Below are 16,396 nucleotides of genomic sequence, written 5' to 3'. Positions count from 1 at the left end.
ATAGACCCATACTGACTGCAAATAATCATGGTGACGATATTTTTGTGTAACAGATTGCCCCCTAAAGTGCGAAGTTTGTAGTAGATGAGGATTTCATTTATGATATAGGAAGAGTGAAGTACTTTATCATTTCGAGGATCATCTTGTGGAGAGCCCGGTCGGAACCTGTAAAAACATTCAATGCAAGATATATATATGAGATCATATCATCGCTGAGGTAGGCATTCCCATACTCAGATCAAAACTAACTAGAAAACTATCTACTGCTCTCATATAGGAATGATCTTGTAACATCATAAGTATAGACTCGTGTTAACATAGTATGGACGCAGCCATCTGTTTATGAATAGTCCACAACATAATGAATACAAAATTCCTCGCAGCCTGGATGGTGGAAACTAGATCCAGGGTCTTCATTTCTACTTCCCGAAATAGTACGATTCTATCCATGTGAATAAATGTGTTGATGTCGAACATGGTAGAAACCACTTGATTACCAGTCAATGATGTAAATTGTTAACAAGTGTGAGAGAAACCATCAGTGATGTCAATGGCTCTCAAAGTACCCAGTACAATCCATGAGATGTGAGTAAATGTGTTGATGTCGAACATATCACGGAATCCTTCAATCGAAAGTCAATGATGTAAATTGTCATCAAAGGCGAGAAACCTTCCATTGAGGCATGCAGATCTCAAGGTACTGACAATTTCTAGATCATCTTTCTAGATAATGAGCTGATGTCGATAGAAAGCGATCCGTCGTAGGCAAGCCCACAACACGAAATCATAGATCAAGTTGAAGAAATTTAGTTGCAAGGACTGACTCAGGGATGGTCAAGATGGATGACAGATATTTTGCAGATGAATGGCTTATTGGCAGTGACCTCTTGAACACATAACGACACAACAGATGGCTTGGTGAAAATTGACCCAAAGTTAATACCCAGAAACTGGCTGAAGACTTTCAATGTGGTTTGATCAACTATTAGGCAAAGGATTTCCCAACCCAGGTGAATAGAAGTGTCGTGTTCAAGAGTGGTTACAAGGTATGACAAACAGACTCATTCTCCTCTCTTTTCCCCCACCATTTCTGGCAAGTACCTCTTTATTTTTTACAAGCTTGAGGAGGATAACATTTGCTTGATTATAAGCTCATCCTTCGGATGAGTCCAACTTAGTTTAGATTCAAACCCTAAGAAGGAGTGGTTCGTTCCTGTTTTTAATTGAACAAGTCCTTTACTGTGAAATTTTAACGAGTCCAGTATAGGAGAAACTCGGCGTTTTTCAATTTTAGAGAGTCTGAAAAGACTTAAGAAGACTCCAGGGTTGACCTTTTTCGTAAATTTGTGTCTCCCAAGTCCGAAAAAGTATAAAATAGTACTTGAGAGAACCGCTTGATCTTTTACAACCAAGGATTACTTTTCATTATTAGTGTCACTGATCCGAAAAAGTAAAAAAGCAATCAACGACACATCGTATAATAACCAATATCGAATTCGAAACGACAAAAATCCGGCAATCTTTTCATGTTTTTACGGTCGGAAAAGAGCTATAAGTGGACCATCTTTTAATTCCATTTTAACGAGTGTAAAAGAAATGCTCGGAAATCTTTTCATATTTTAGGACTTAGAAAAGGGCTAAAAGATGACTCTATTTGTTTTTTCGTCGAAAATGATAGATTTCGCTTGAATAATCCTTTATTCTGCACAGAAACACAAACATTACTCATACCTGTTTGAAATGGATAAAATCATTGCAAAATACCTTTTCAAAGTGAAATATAAACAAATTTGTGATTTATTTACTAAAAAAACTTATAAAAAGGGCCTTTGTCAATTCATTTTTACCGTTCGAGTTTGGGTGAGAAAATAGTGCTTTTGCTTAGAAAACTTCCCGTGAAGATTGTGGAAAATCCAACTGTTGGAATCGAGCGCCGTCTTCTCCAGGTAACCCACATCATCCTACTCTTCATTTTCAACCGTTTAGTTTTTTGATTTAGTCCTTCATTTCATTTTTTGGGAGGGTTTTTAGGCGCAAAACCCGCGCGCGGGGGTCTGCAGGTTTACCATTGCGGACCTGCGGACCCCGACTTTTTCTCCATTGGGAAAAAGCTCGGGGTCCGCACCTTCCGTGTAGACAAAGTGCGTACCCACGCACTGTGTCTAACTCGGAGGGTGCGTACCCCGCCGCAAGGGTTTTGAACCCAAAATTTCTCAAAAATGGACCAATCAAAATGTTTTCTAGCAATTTAATTAATCTTTATACTTGATGCAGAGAGTATATCATGCTAGATTGGCATGAACGAGAGCATGAGGACGTGGATACTGCCGCATGGAATCATCAGCCTTCAATTGATGCTTTGAGGGCATGCGGACTGTACAAATTCTGGACCATTCCTGGCATGAGGGCTCAGGTGGATTTCTTACAGTGGCTGGTTGATAGATGGAGCATACAGGACCAGTGTTTCTTCATTGGCGGGCACCGGCTCGAAATCGAGTCGGAGGACATTTATTTCTTGACTGGTTTGCCTAAGAGAGGTGAAGACTTGACTCTATTCGGGACTAGGCCAGGTGGCCAGTCTGTCGATAGCCTCCGATTAGAGTACTGCAACAGCCAGGCTAAAGACAAAGGGATAGACATAAAGACCATATCCCGTCCTGAGCTCATGGTGATTGCGTTTACCGTCACCAAACTTTGCGAAGTTGTTGCATTACATGTTGCCACCAGATCCCAGATGCGTATGGTAGTTGATTGCTTTCGAGGCACCATCTTCAACTGGTGCAATGCTGTGCTGGCCAATGTGAAAGGCCAACTGACCAGGGCCAAGAGAAGACGACTAAAGACCTTTGGTTATGGGGCTTTGGTCGGGAGTTTTGACCTGGAGAGGGTTCCTATGATGATCCCACAGCACCTTACTATTGGAGCTGGGCTTCCTCGAGAGCCCAAACTGATGCGATGGGTCGCAGTCATGGCCCGTCACCCGGACGAGAGGACAAAAGTTGCTCGGTTCAAACCTGAGTATTTCCAATGGTTGGAAAACCAGGTCTTTTCCATTCAGGATTTCCCTTACGCTGGGATAGATTTCTGTGGTGACCCAGACATGGCTCTTCCACCAGGAGAGCAGTGGGACGAGTCAGGTAAAATCCTTTTCAACTTTTCCTATTTTAATTTTTTTTTATATTTTTCATCGTCTCAAAACTGATAGTAAAAATTTCAAATGCAGATGTGGGTCCACAGCGACCAGCCGCTCTTCGGCCTTTCGAGAGGAGGCAACCAGTTGCACCCGTGCCAGCCCCACAGGACGAATCAGCAGAGGTTTTGGCCGAGTTGGAGGGTCATCTTGAGCGCTTGACAGGGGATATTCTTGAGACCACTATAGACGACATTCCTCGTCAACTTCAGCGCTATGTGATTGGAGTCCCGGGACCTTTTAGGAGGTTCCTTTGCAAGGTGGCCCGAGCAGTGGTTTCTTATAGAGATCATCACCAGTGATAGGATGATCGCCTTTTGTGGGCACATGTGACATTTTTTTTTTGTACTTATCATTTTTGCCGATCATAAGGTGTTTTTCAACCTATGATTGAAGACGATGTATTTTTTGATACACTCCTATATATATATATATCATTATTACCGGCTTATCTTGTAAATCATATTATGGAATGGTTTTAAATTTACATGTATGATTATTGCAAATGTCTATTTAACATTCGAGAAGCAATTGCATCTGCTAATGTATTTAAAGACCTTGGAATATGCTGATATTCAATGTAATCAAACTCACGTTCCAAGAGACACACTCTCAAAAATAATCTTAATAACACTGGATTTCTAATGGCATACACTCTATTAAGCTGTAATACAACGAATTCAGAATCCAACCTCACTGTCAAACTCCGAATCCCAAATGAAATAGATTCAGATAATAACTCAATCACTGCACTATACTCTGCAATGTTGTTTGTTGTTTGACCGAGGCTTACCCCATGCATAGAAACTAACTCGTCAGAGGGCGAATAGATAACCCAAGCTGCGGAAGAGATGTTCCGTGTATTACGACAAGCACCATTAGCAAATCCAATGTATGTTTGGAGAGGCATCGACATCTGCAATATCAAGAGTAAAACCAAGATAAGCAGGAATAATGATGGAAAAACACTCTCTAAACTAAGCATACTTTGTAAACTAAAACACACCAGCTAGAAAGAAAAACTATCCTAACTAAAAATCTCCATACCCCATTCTTTTAAGCATAGTACCTCTTCAAGTAAAAGCCATTTCTGGGTTTACCCAAAGAGTCCCCATCAAAGTCTACCAATTCATAGGCCCCTTTTGCTAGCTTTCTCTTAACAATATAGGGACCATGCCACATAGGAACGAATTTCACCATCGCCTAATTTATCATTAGCTTGATCATACAATAACACTAGGTCTCCTTCCGAAAAAATTTGAGGGGTCACATTCCGATCATACTGAGCTTTCATACGTTTTGCGTGAGTCTCGATCGCCAATGCAGCATCACGTCGATTCTCATCTAATTAAGATAAGTATAACAAACGCTTTTCCTCTTCAGAAGTAGCTGGAAGTAACTCGATGGCCATTTGTAGTGACGGGATTTCGTACTCAATGGGTAACACAGCTTCCAAACGATAGACTAGTTGGAAAGGAGTGAACCCTGTTGATGTTTTTACTGAAGTTCGGTACGCCCAAAGCGCTGAAAATAGCATGTTGTGCCAATTCGACCGATGAATCCCAATGATTCGTCAGATCATGATAACTAAAACTTTGTTGATGGACTCAACCAGACCATTTTCTTGTGGATAATAAGGAGTTGAACTATCGTGACGTAAACCAAGCTGGCCTGTAAGTTCGGTCATCATAACGTTTCGAAAATGACGCCCATGATCAGTGATTATCACTTGTGGGACACCAAACCTAGCAATTATATGATTGAACATGAAAATTACAGTTGTCTTGCCGTCTGCCTCGAATGTAGGCATCACCTCGGCCCACTTAGTAAAATAATCTACCGCAAGGATGATATATGCATGCCCCCTGGCCGAGTGAGGATTACATGTAATAAAATCGATACCCCATTTGGCAAAAGGACCAACAGCAATTATAGGGTGGAGAGGAGCAGGTGGAGCGTGCATCTTACGATCAAAAATCTGGCAGTTGTGGCATTTTCGGACCGCCGTAATACAATCTTTAAACAAGGACAGCCAAAAATAGCCAGCGCGCAATATCTTTTGGGCTGTGGCATACCCAGACATATGACCGCCGCATGCTCCAGAGTGACAGTCATTTAGAACCCTTTCAGCTTCTTTGTGAGTTAAGCAACGTCGAAAAATAGAGTCCGCCCCACGGCGATAAAGAGTATCTCCAATAATTTTGAATTGTTGGGACTGGAAGCGAATTTTCCAACGTTCCGACCTTGAAATTTCTGGCCGAAAGGATTGGGTCTGGAGATAGACGATGATATCCCCATACCACGGATCTAAAGTGCTGATTAGAAACAAGGATTCGTCTGCAATGGGCTCCTCCACCACAGTTTCCATGTCAGCACGCGGGAAGTCACACATTAACTCTGCAAAAACTAAAGATTTCTTAGACTTAGATTTCTCAAACTCCAAGTCGAACTCCTGCAGGATAACAATCCATTTAGAGTACTTTCCCCCTAGCAATTGTTTGGTCAAAATGTAGATCATAGGGTTGCAATCCGAAATTACCGTAGTTTTACGTAGTAAAATGTAGTGACGAAAACGTTGGACAGCTTGAACGGCTGCCAATGCTAATTTCTCCACATGTGAGTATTTTAGCTCAGTTGGATTTAACGTGCGACTAAGGTAATATATCACATGTTCCGTTCCGAATTAATCTTCCTGAACTAAGACCATTCCAATAGTGGAATGGGAGGTGGCGAGATACAAAAAGTAATCTTGGTTGTAGTTGGGAGGATGCAACAACGATGCATGGGTCAACGCGTGTTTGAGTGCATCAAAAGATTTCTGAGCTATCTCATCCCAAGAGAATTGAGTGTTCTGTTTCAACAACCGTGTAAAACCCTTTGTAACCTCGGCATAGTTAGGAATGAATCGTCGTAAAAAGTTTGCTTTCCCCTGCAAACTTTGGAGTTGGCGAAGACTCGAAGGAGGAGGCAAATTGATGATAGCTTCGACCTTCAAGGGATCAATGCGAATGCCAGCTTTCGAAACTACAAATCCCAGCAATCGACCCGTTTCTATACAGAAGACACATTTGTGTGGGTTCAACCGAATACGATAATGCCTACACCTCATAAATATTTCTCGTAAATGGACGAGGTGATCAGCTCGATGTAATGAATGAGCAGGCAAGTCATCGAGATAGGGTTGCACAATGTGCTTGATGTCATGAAACGCATAAGACATCGCCCTCTGAAAAGTTGCTCTCGCATTCTTAAGCCCAAAAGGTAATTTGCAATAAGCAAATGTCCCCCATGGACAAATGAAAGCCGTTTTTGGTTGATCGACAGGTAGAATGTTGATTTGATTGTATCCGGAAAAACCGTCCATAAAGGAAAATATTTCGCTGCCGACACAATCATCAATGATTTGATCGATATAGGGAGTTGGGTAGTTGTCCTTTGGACAGGTTCGATTAATGTCCCTATAGTCGATGCATATTCTTATTGTTCCCTGTTTTTTGTTAACCAGAACAATATTCGATACCCAATCCGTTAGCAGGATTGGATAAATGAAACCTGCTTTCAACAGTTTTTCAACTTCTGCTTTAATTGCAGCAGCTTTTCGTGGGTGAATTTGAAGCAAACGTTGCCGGACGGGTTTAGCGTCTGGGTAAGTCTTGATCTCATGAACAACAATCGCGGGATCAATTCCTGGCATTTCCTCATAGGACCAGGCAAACACATCGCGGAATTCTTGAAATAGGGCCTTATATAATTGAATTTCGTCATCTGTACACGAGGCACCTATATGAATGTTCTCAACAATTCCGAGCTTAACCGAAATGTCAATGGGAATAGTTCGAGAGATGTTTCCCAAATTTAACTCTGAATCGGGATGTTTCATTGGATTCTGAGGTTCCTTGACATATTCAGTCGTAAAGATTGATGAGAAATCATTTTCAAAACGATCATCCTCAGGTAAAAACGAAGATCTGTGATGGAGATCTTCCCATGGTAAATCATCTACACATAGGATTTCACGAATTTGCTCATCAGAGTGAACAAGTTCAGAAAACGTAGTTAAATCCGAGGTTGATGTGAAAAGTGATTCCTCACGGACCACATTCATTAAGTCATTCTCGGTTGAACATGGGTTGGCAAAAGACTGCATGGCTTCATAGGCAATTTCATATGGACTTAAAGGCATGGAATTACCAAATGAGTCTATTTCAGATTCAGAAGGAATGATCCAAGGATCGTCATAAAAAATAGTGTCTGATGTAATCATATGAATGGTTGCAAATGAAGATGATGCGTTGATTGGAGGAAAAGGAAAAGTTCCCAGTAAACCGACATCTTTAATTAATCCTACTCCAACATCCTTATATGGGATAGTCGTTTTACCGACATGCTGAATACTCTCCGAAGAGGCTGGGTTGGATGAAAAGTAAGCCAGCTGGTCTATTGTTATGATCTTTCCATTATGTGGAAACTTTATCACTCTAAAGACGGATGAAATGACCGCTGTCATAGCGTAAGACCAACTTCGACCCAAGAGAAGGTTGTAGTCTAGAGGGGCATCAACCACCTCCACATCTAGACTAACGGTTTTTCCTTCAACCCCTATAGGCAAATCCTGTAGAATGCCAAAAGGATGAAACCCACGGCCATCAAAGGCCTTAAGAATTGTCGGGGATTGATTTAGTGAAGGAGAACCAAGCGATCTCCAACACTATATCAACATAATACACGTTGAGGCTCCCTCATCAATTACAGTCCGATGAATAGACCTATTTTTGACTATCACTGCGATCTGGAAAGCCATTTCATGAGGCAAACGCGGTGTACTATTTTCTAGATCAAAGATTATTAGGTTCGGGTCCTGAACATCAACAGCTCCTATAGCCGACAAAAGTAATTTACGTTGTGCTGGGCATGATTGCAGCACTTCCAAAGCCGACATTGCTGAGGGTGAAACAGCTAAATCCTCAACAATGTTATAATTCTGAGCCGCTCTCACATGTGGATTGAAAGCTAACTTTCGAAGTATACCCTTGGCGGGTGGTTTGATTACTAAGTCTGGATTAGGTTTCTCGATCTGTAGTGGATCGGAACCGGGAGCTGAGGTTGATGGATTAGAATGAGAAGATTCTGCTTCTTTGCCATCAACAGGACTTTTACTACCATAATCTTGCGATCGAGTCGCAATCCTTACATGGGACATCATCAATATGGGTTCTTCATTGGCACTCGAGGAAGAACCTATCATCTTACTGTCTTGACTTGGAAATGGATCCTTCAAGACAGCAGGAGTTTGGGAACCTTTGATGATCTTCGCAACCTCTGCTCGATGAGGGCAGTCTCTTGTAAAATGTTCTTCATCACAAATGAGACATGGATAACGAGGTTTGCGCTTTTCATCATTGGATTCTGCCTTTTCAGGTTTCTCCTTTGAACTTTTGTCCGTTTTATTCTTCTTCTTTCCTTTCTTCTTCCCACCGGATTTTGATTTAGCCATAGATGACTCTAGAACGTGAATATCGGCAGAAACCTTTGCAGAAGAATCTCCTGTCGGGGAATCAGGCAAGGTTATGATAGGAAAAGAATTCTTGGAAGACTTGTTCTTACTTTTAGTGTTAACCGTACCAATCATACCGTCAGTGGCATGAGATCCCGAAGGAGCTGCAGTGATTTGATTTGACTTGGGAAGATCGGGGATCTTTTCGTGTAACGTACCTAACTGAGTATAGACCAAGTCAAGGTATTGTGCTTGAGCAATCACTTGCTCCTCAGTAACAACTCCGGTTTTAGCAACATCTTCAGTGATCCTTGGCAACAAAGATTTTACAAACCACTCAGCCAAGATTTGATCCGGAATAAATACCTTCACTAAACGTCGTCGACATCTCCACTCATGAATATGATCTGAAATATACGTGGATGTTGATTGTTTTAGCGAAGTTAACAATTCTGTGCCATTGTCATATTGGACTGGAAACTGGAAATGAGTTAAAAACGAGGTAGCTAACTGACTAAAATTATAAAAAGTGCCTCGCGGTAACTCAATGTACCACTTGGCCGTGAGACCAATTAAAGTGCGCTGGAAAAGTCTAAGATGGATCGAATCATCTGTGATGGAGTGAGATGCACACCAGAGGTGGTAAGTCATCACATGGTTCGACGGGTCCTCTCCAGATTTACCTTCGAACTTAGGAATGTCACTGGGCAACTTATTCGGCATAGGCGGCCAAAACAGAAGATAATTAATCGGATCGTTCGTTAGGCGCAACAAGTCTGGTAAGTCCAAAGTTGCGATAAACGGTAACTGCCAATTAGGATCCCTAAAACTCTGGGTCATGAGACCAGCCCCAGGAGGAGGATATCCAGGATAACTAGGAATAGGAATCACGTTTGGGATATTGTATCCTCCTGGAAAACCAGGATTAACCGGACCGTACTGGGGTTGTTGAGGTTGTTGATAAGTGTACCCAGGATACGGTTGATACTGATAAACTGACTGCTGGACAACAGGACCGAATTGGTACTGTCCCTGGTATGGTTGATAGGTGAATTGTGGTTGACTTGTGACAACCGTACTTAAACCAGGTTGTCCTACAGGCATCTGAACCGTAGTTTGAATCGTGGATCCAGACGGTGGTAAAGATGTCTGAGGAGTAGATACAGGAACAATAGAAACCGGGGCTGTCGATACTCCAGAAGTAGGTGGGGCAGATTGAACAGATGTTGCGGCAGTTGCAGCAGTAGTTTGAGATGGAGTACAAGGCGCAGTAGGCCCAGACTGAGAAACTACCGAAGGTAGAGAAGTTTGAATATTAGACTGGACTGGTTGCTGGGGTGAACCAGAAACTAAGGGTTGTCCAGTTTGAGATGACAACTGTACATTTGGCTGCAACACCTGTTGAGTTTGCGATGGATCCCACACTATGTTCATTCCGGGGTACTGACCCATAACAGGTTGAGAATATTGAGGACCATAACCAGCTTGAGGGTAGGATTGATAATTGAAAGGTACATTTCTCGTTCCTTGAACATAAGATTGACCTTGGGGTGGTTGGAAACCTTGGTTCGAGTACTAACCTTGGGGTAGATACCCCCGAGGCACGTACTGATACTAGGGTTGACCTTGAGGTATAAATTGATACTGGGGTTGACCTTGGGGTAAATATTGAGTCTGGGGTTGACCTTGAGGAACGTATTGTACCATAGGTACATACTGTCCTTGAGGTTGCCCCCCAGATGCAAATTGTGTACCTTGAGGTTGCCCCCCGGGTGTTAATTGAGGCTGCCCCCCAGGTGGTAACGGGCCACCTTGAGGTTGAGAATTGGGAATAGAACCTGACATCATAAGAATGTCTTCTACGCTCAACGGCTTTGCACCATTGTTTCCAGTGAATAACCCTTGTTCAATGGGTTGAGGAGATGCTCCCGAAAAAGTACCAGAAAGTGACTGATACCTAGAGGGAACAGAAGGACCGCCGTACAAAAAAGATTCAGGTGATTGAGTAAACATGGACGACTAACCTGATGTATTTACGGGAGTATAAAAACCTCTAGGATGATAAGGAGCACGAGGTGGTGAAAAACTTAACGCTGGGTTTTCCAAATAATTAGTCAAAGAAAGATACCAAGTAGTACTTCTAGGTGGACTGTAAAAAATAGATTCATGCTCCCTTAGATCAATAACAGGTTGATTTTCAGGGATAGGGATGCCTACTTCTTCTTTCGGAGCAAGTTCTTCAATAGCTATCAAACCAGAAGGAAGATTTTCGGTGATTACTCCTTCTACCCTAGGTGAATTAGGAGCACTAGAAGTTGGAGAGACAAACCCCGATGTTGGAGTAACAGGTTCAGATATCTCAGGTTCTTCACCTATATCACTAGTAGATGAAAAGCTACCAGCAAGTTCGGAAACCGAAATAGATTCAGGATTATAGCCTGTTACTAGAGTTTGGTAATCAGGATGTACAACCAATGAAGACTCTCCTTCCTCAGGTGACCCAACTTTACTACCACTAGGAGTTACGAGGACTTTCAAGCCTTCAAGCTGGCTCGAGACTTCTTCAGGAGGTTGGCCCCGAAGTCTACGGGACTTCCTCAGTAAATTAGCCACGGTTACAACCTCAGGAGACTGGCCCCGAAGTCTACGTGACTGTCTTGGTAATTCAGCCACAGTTAAAAACTTTTAACTACTTCACACGCAAACAAAGTAAAATCTCAATGAAAACCACCTAAAGCCTCTAAAGAACCAAACAAATTTGAATCACACGCCTAAAGAATCTAGAGATCAAACACACACAAACAGTAACTTTCCGGACCGAAAACACTAGTTGGTGATGAAATCCAACGTCGCAGAATTCAGTGCAGAAATGGCGGTTGGAACAGTTACCCCGACAACCTGCTTAATGAATAGACTGGACCAAGTTCCTCCACTTAACTTTCTCGAGTGAAGTGAACCCCCCAGAAAATCCAAGTGAGTCTAGCCGACGTCTGCTGCAGGTACACTGGGATCTTCCCACCACTGTCACCTTAGGAAGAATCCTAAAGAATATGGTCACTAAGGCTACCAACTGAGACAAATACACCTAGGGGAATAGTCTACGATCCGATATGCACGCAAGGGTAGAGTAGCAAGCTCAATCCCCTTGAAGGCTCCTTGACATAATCCAAGGTTTACCAACAAGTGACCCCAGGCTCCTCGACAATGGTTAATCCGAGGTTTACCGTTTTTAATACGTGAATATCTGGCGTCGTTCCCAATGAGGAAGGATTGATTCCCACACTAGTTCAGACACGATCTCGTGCTTCTCCTTTAAGAGGAGCTTTCCCAGAGCATAAATGCAACAATTGGATTTCTTCCTACCACAAGATACAACTACTTGTTTGTTTTTACTGTCTTGGAGAGTTAATTACTCTCCTACTCCAAGACACTAGCCTAAGCTAAGTTGGTGTATCAGAGCCCTAGAAATAAAATGTTACCAGGTGAATTTTACTTTAAGCATTAATTTTAGTGGTTGTTGTTTAAGTCAAGAGGTGGCGGAGATGAAACTCGTGGTGTAAAGACTTGACTCGAAATCACTAAAATGATGCACCTAAGATGATTTAAACAATCTTTTCTCTTCAATGAACTTCTAAACTAAGAAAGAGTTTGAGAATGCAAATACTTCGTAAACACAAATCTTTCTCAATTAAACAAATTGAAAGAAGAGCTTTTCCTTTCCAAAGCACTCGAAACGAGACAACTAGTTATTTCACAAAAATTTCCTTTGTCCTTTCAAAGCACTCAATCACTACAAAAAACAAACTTTTCAAAAGAGATTTCTTTTTATATTTTGTAAATAAAACACTCAAAACTAATGAAAATGACTAACTTTGAGAGCTACAAACTATATAAAAAGCTACTTGAAGTCAAAGCCTACTAAAAGTCTTTTTGAGGATGTTTTACTTAGCTAAATGTGAGCTAAGGACTAATTTATGCAGAATCACAATTAGTCAAAAAACAACCAATCTTTCGTTTTCTTTTTTTTTAAATGAAAATTCCAAACTTTCAACTACAATCTTTTCGAAATTTTGAAATGAGAAAACTCAAAGCGGATTCCTCAACAAGGGGAGATTTCATAAATGGTCAGACTCATAAGAAGACTGGTAGACACCAAGGTAATCTGAGGTCCCTACGGCTTCTAAGCTCAGAGCCACTACACAACCAAAAATGAAAAACAAACCCAACAAGCAAAATTCCTAGGAATTCCACCTAAAACCCTAATGCTAATGAAATTAAACCAAGGAAAGTTTTTGACAGGGAACAAGCAGGTCTGGGCAATGGCTAAAACCTATAAACAAATTCTAAACTGATAAAAAAGAGAAAAAATTTAAAAATTTAAAAATTTTTGACAAGGTACGCAGGCAACTTGTTTACACAGGTGCATCCACGCTTTGTGCACAAAGCAAAAGTGCGTACAGGTACGCACTGTGCTTAACTCAGAGGGTGCGTACCTCTCCCAAAACTATGAAAAATGAAAAATAACTCAAAATTAACTAAATTCACCCAATCCCACAATCATCAAGTCAAAAATAGAAACATAAAATACAGTTTCTCAGGTCAAAGTATAGACAAAGAAAACAATCAAGTCCCCAGTGGAGTCGCCATTTTGTCGCACGGAAAGTGTCGATCTTGCGGACAAGATAGACCTTCCTAGAATCTAAAGAAGACCTAACGACAAGAAAACCAACCAGACACTATCTTTCTCTAAATATTCTTTAATAAACAATAGCAAACAAGTGTTTTTAGGGCCTACCTTTGGTCCAACGCAAGCTTGTGGATGCCCTCGCTCCTTTGATCCAAATGAGCTCCTTTTTGCGAATCTGCAAACACAAACAAGGCAAACAAATTAAATAGCACCTGAAAAGCCAATTCCATAAAACATATTTAACATGAAAGTCAAGGAGTCCATGAAACAAATAACATAAGATACTTGTTGAGAAAAATGAGTTTGATTGTATTAATTCAAAAGAAGAAGAACCTTACAACCTTTGCCTTGACGTTGTACAAGCTCCTTCCAGGGTCCAAAAATATGTCTCCTCTACTTTGACAAGTTTCACTCACTCTCCAATGGAACCAAGAGGTATGTGATCTCTCGTCTCAAGCTCAACCAAAGAGTCTCAATTTCACCAGCATTTACCCTCAAAATGTTCAGCTTCTAACCTCCCTAGTCCTCACCCCAATGCCTATATTTATAGTGCAATGGAGGGAAGTTACTAGGTCCTCCTTCAAAGGGATAAAGCCCTCCTTCAAAGGGATAGCTCCTTTAGTCAAGGGATTAGCTCCTTCTCTTTTGGGATGCATGAACCACCTCAGAGCGAACAATCCACATCAAAATTCCTTCTAGAAAACTCTAGAATTAACCCAAAGTGAGTTTTTTAAGATAAAATTTGCGCCTTTTGACTTTCACAGGGGTCCGCACCTACACCGTTAGGAACAGAGCGGGTAGGTACACAGAAGGTGCGGGACCGTAGGTGACCATGAGAGAAAGTGCGGAACTAGAGTTACATTGATATTTAATGTCTTTCTCCCACTTCTAAAGCTTGATTTGAAGAGCTGAGGTCTTAGACTTGCTTAGGAGGACAGTACAAGTGATGATAGACCCATACTGACTGCAAATAATCATGGTGACGATATTTTTGTGTAACACACCAAAACCCAACCCTAAAGAGCAGTTTTTCACCAAATGGTAGGGTTTATTCTTTCACCACTCAAATTCTTATAACCAATCTTAAAACAACTCCAAACACTGACCAAAGGTAATAGCAAGATGATATACACTTACACGGAATAATAGAGATTGAGCCATTTTGGTTTTTTCGGAAGCGGTGATGAAATTTTAGCTTGTCGGCCCTGTGCTCCGCATGCACAACCCAGTGTGCCGCACTGTGTGAGTGCACCGCACACGTTCAAAACAACACTGCGAATGGTGGCTCTATGTTTCGTGACCTCCTGGTGCATCGCGACTACCTCCTAATGCACCATACAACACTCCAATACACAGTCCCAACCTCAAACACAAATTTTCGCTCCTCCATGATTTACCTTTGGGTCTTTGACAACTTCTTGTGTGCAAATGACATTTGAATGGTGAAAATATATTGTATAGTCATGGATTTGATTTTTGTTTTGCAACAACCCACTTTCTTATGTTTTGAATTTGGCACTTTTCACTTTTAATACAAACTCTGTTTTTTGTTTCCATTTTGACTCTTTTGACTTGAATGATGAAACTTTTGTCAATTTTTGCAGGGATGGTTGGCATTGGATTTTGGCAAAGGTTGACGGGGGCTGTGCCTGAAATACTCCATGACTGAAAAACTTTAAAAATTACATATTTATTACAAACAATAAATTTGACGATTTCTTCTTCAAAACAGAGTTTTGAAGAAGAATCATTCTCAAGCATTATTGATAATGAAAATTTTGGAATGGAAACTTATTAGGAACATCCTCATGTGCCTGCTGGAATTATTGGAAACTTTGAAGACAAAATTTGTGAAACCCTAGACCTAATAACTGAAATGACTCTTGGCTGACCCAAAGACCATCCATAATGACTGTAAAATTGACTTTGATGAACTTTGATGATTAGACACGAACCAGCAGGTCATGACATGAGGGAAGTATGGAGACAAGACCCTTTCATCAGAAGATTAATGCTCCTAATGGAATGCAGATGATCGAGCTGAATGAGACACAAAAAATGAAATGCAACAAAAGAGGTTTTGATCTCTAAGGAAGGGCTGAACAGACCAACTCTAACATTGGCTCCAATGGGGATGGTAGCTCCTTGGAGGTGCTAAGAACTATAGATCTCTGGGAGAGATAGACAATGCCTTCATCCATTGGGCTATGCGGTCAATAACTTCAAAACACCCAAAAACCAATTACTACGAAAATTTGACTCAAGACTCATAGTTGAACTGACTAATCCAAAACTAAAACAAGACTCTGAAAAGCTGAAACTGGACACTCATCTGAAACTATCTTTAAACTGGCTAAAACAAAAAATGACTCAAGACTGACTTAACTGAAACAAGTAATTACAAAGCTTTTGAATGGCAGCAGACCATCGAGATTTGAGAACTTCAAATCATGATGAAAACGACCTACCTACTGATGAAATATGTACAATCATGTGTAATGAGCCTTCCAATGTAACCAATCCAACAAATGGCTACTCAATGAAATTATGTTCTCACTTTCCCCGAGCAGGTAGAACGATGTACATGTAGGCAACTCACAATAACCACTGAAACCAAGGCTTATGATAACGAACTAGGCAAAATTTATCTTCTCTAATGATTGCAAAAGAATGCCAAAGGGATCTTGATAATCCTGAAGCACTATTTTGTGTTGAGATCTAGCAGCAAAAATACAAGTACTCCCTTCATTCTGATATGAAAGAACCACTGGTTGTTGAGTGATAGGAAGGCACAGAGAGGTATAAGCTTCTGCCATCTGAGTGTTAGCTGTAAATTCCTTGACCATGAGAAATTCTGGCATATTGTCTCTCTCAAGCTCATATGCCTCAACTTCATGGTCTAGGTCATTGTTAAACAGAAAACAATCTTCAAGATCATCAAACATGACAGCCTTATCATCTTCATGAAAGAAAATATTATCTATTTGTTGATCTATAAAGCTAATTACAAGACTGTCATCATTTT

The sequence above is a fragment of the Pinus tabuliformis genome, chromosome J (genome assembly GCF_031772625.1).
Source record: "Pinus tabuliformis cultivar Carrire ecotype Pingquan chromosome J, CPIR1, whole genome shotgun sequence".
NCBI lineage: Eukaryota > Viridiplantae > Streptophyta > Pinopsida > Pinales > Pinaceae > Pinus > Pinus tabuliformis.
Note: the sequence above shows the minus strand (reverse complement) of the source record.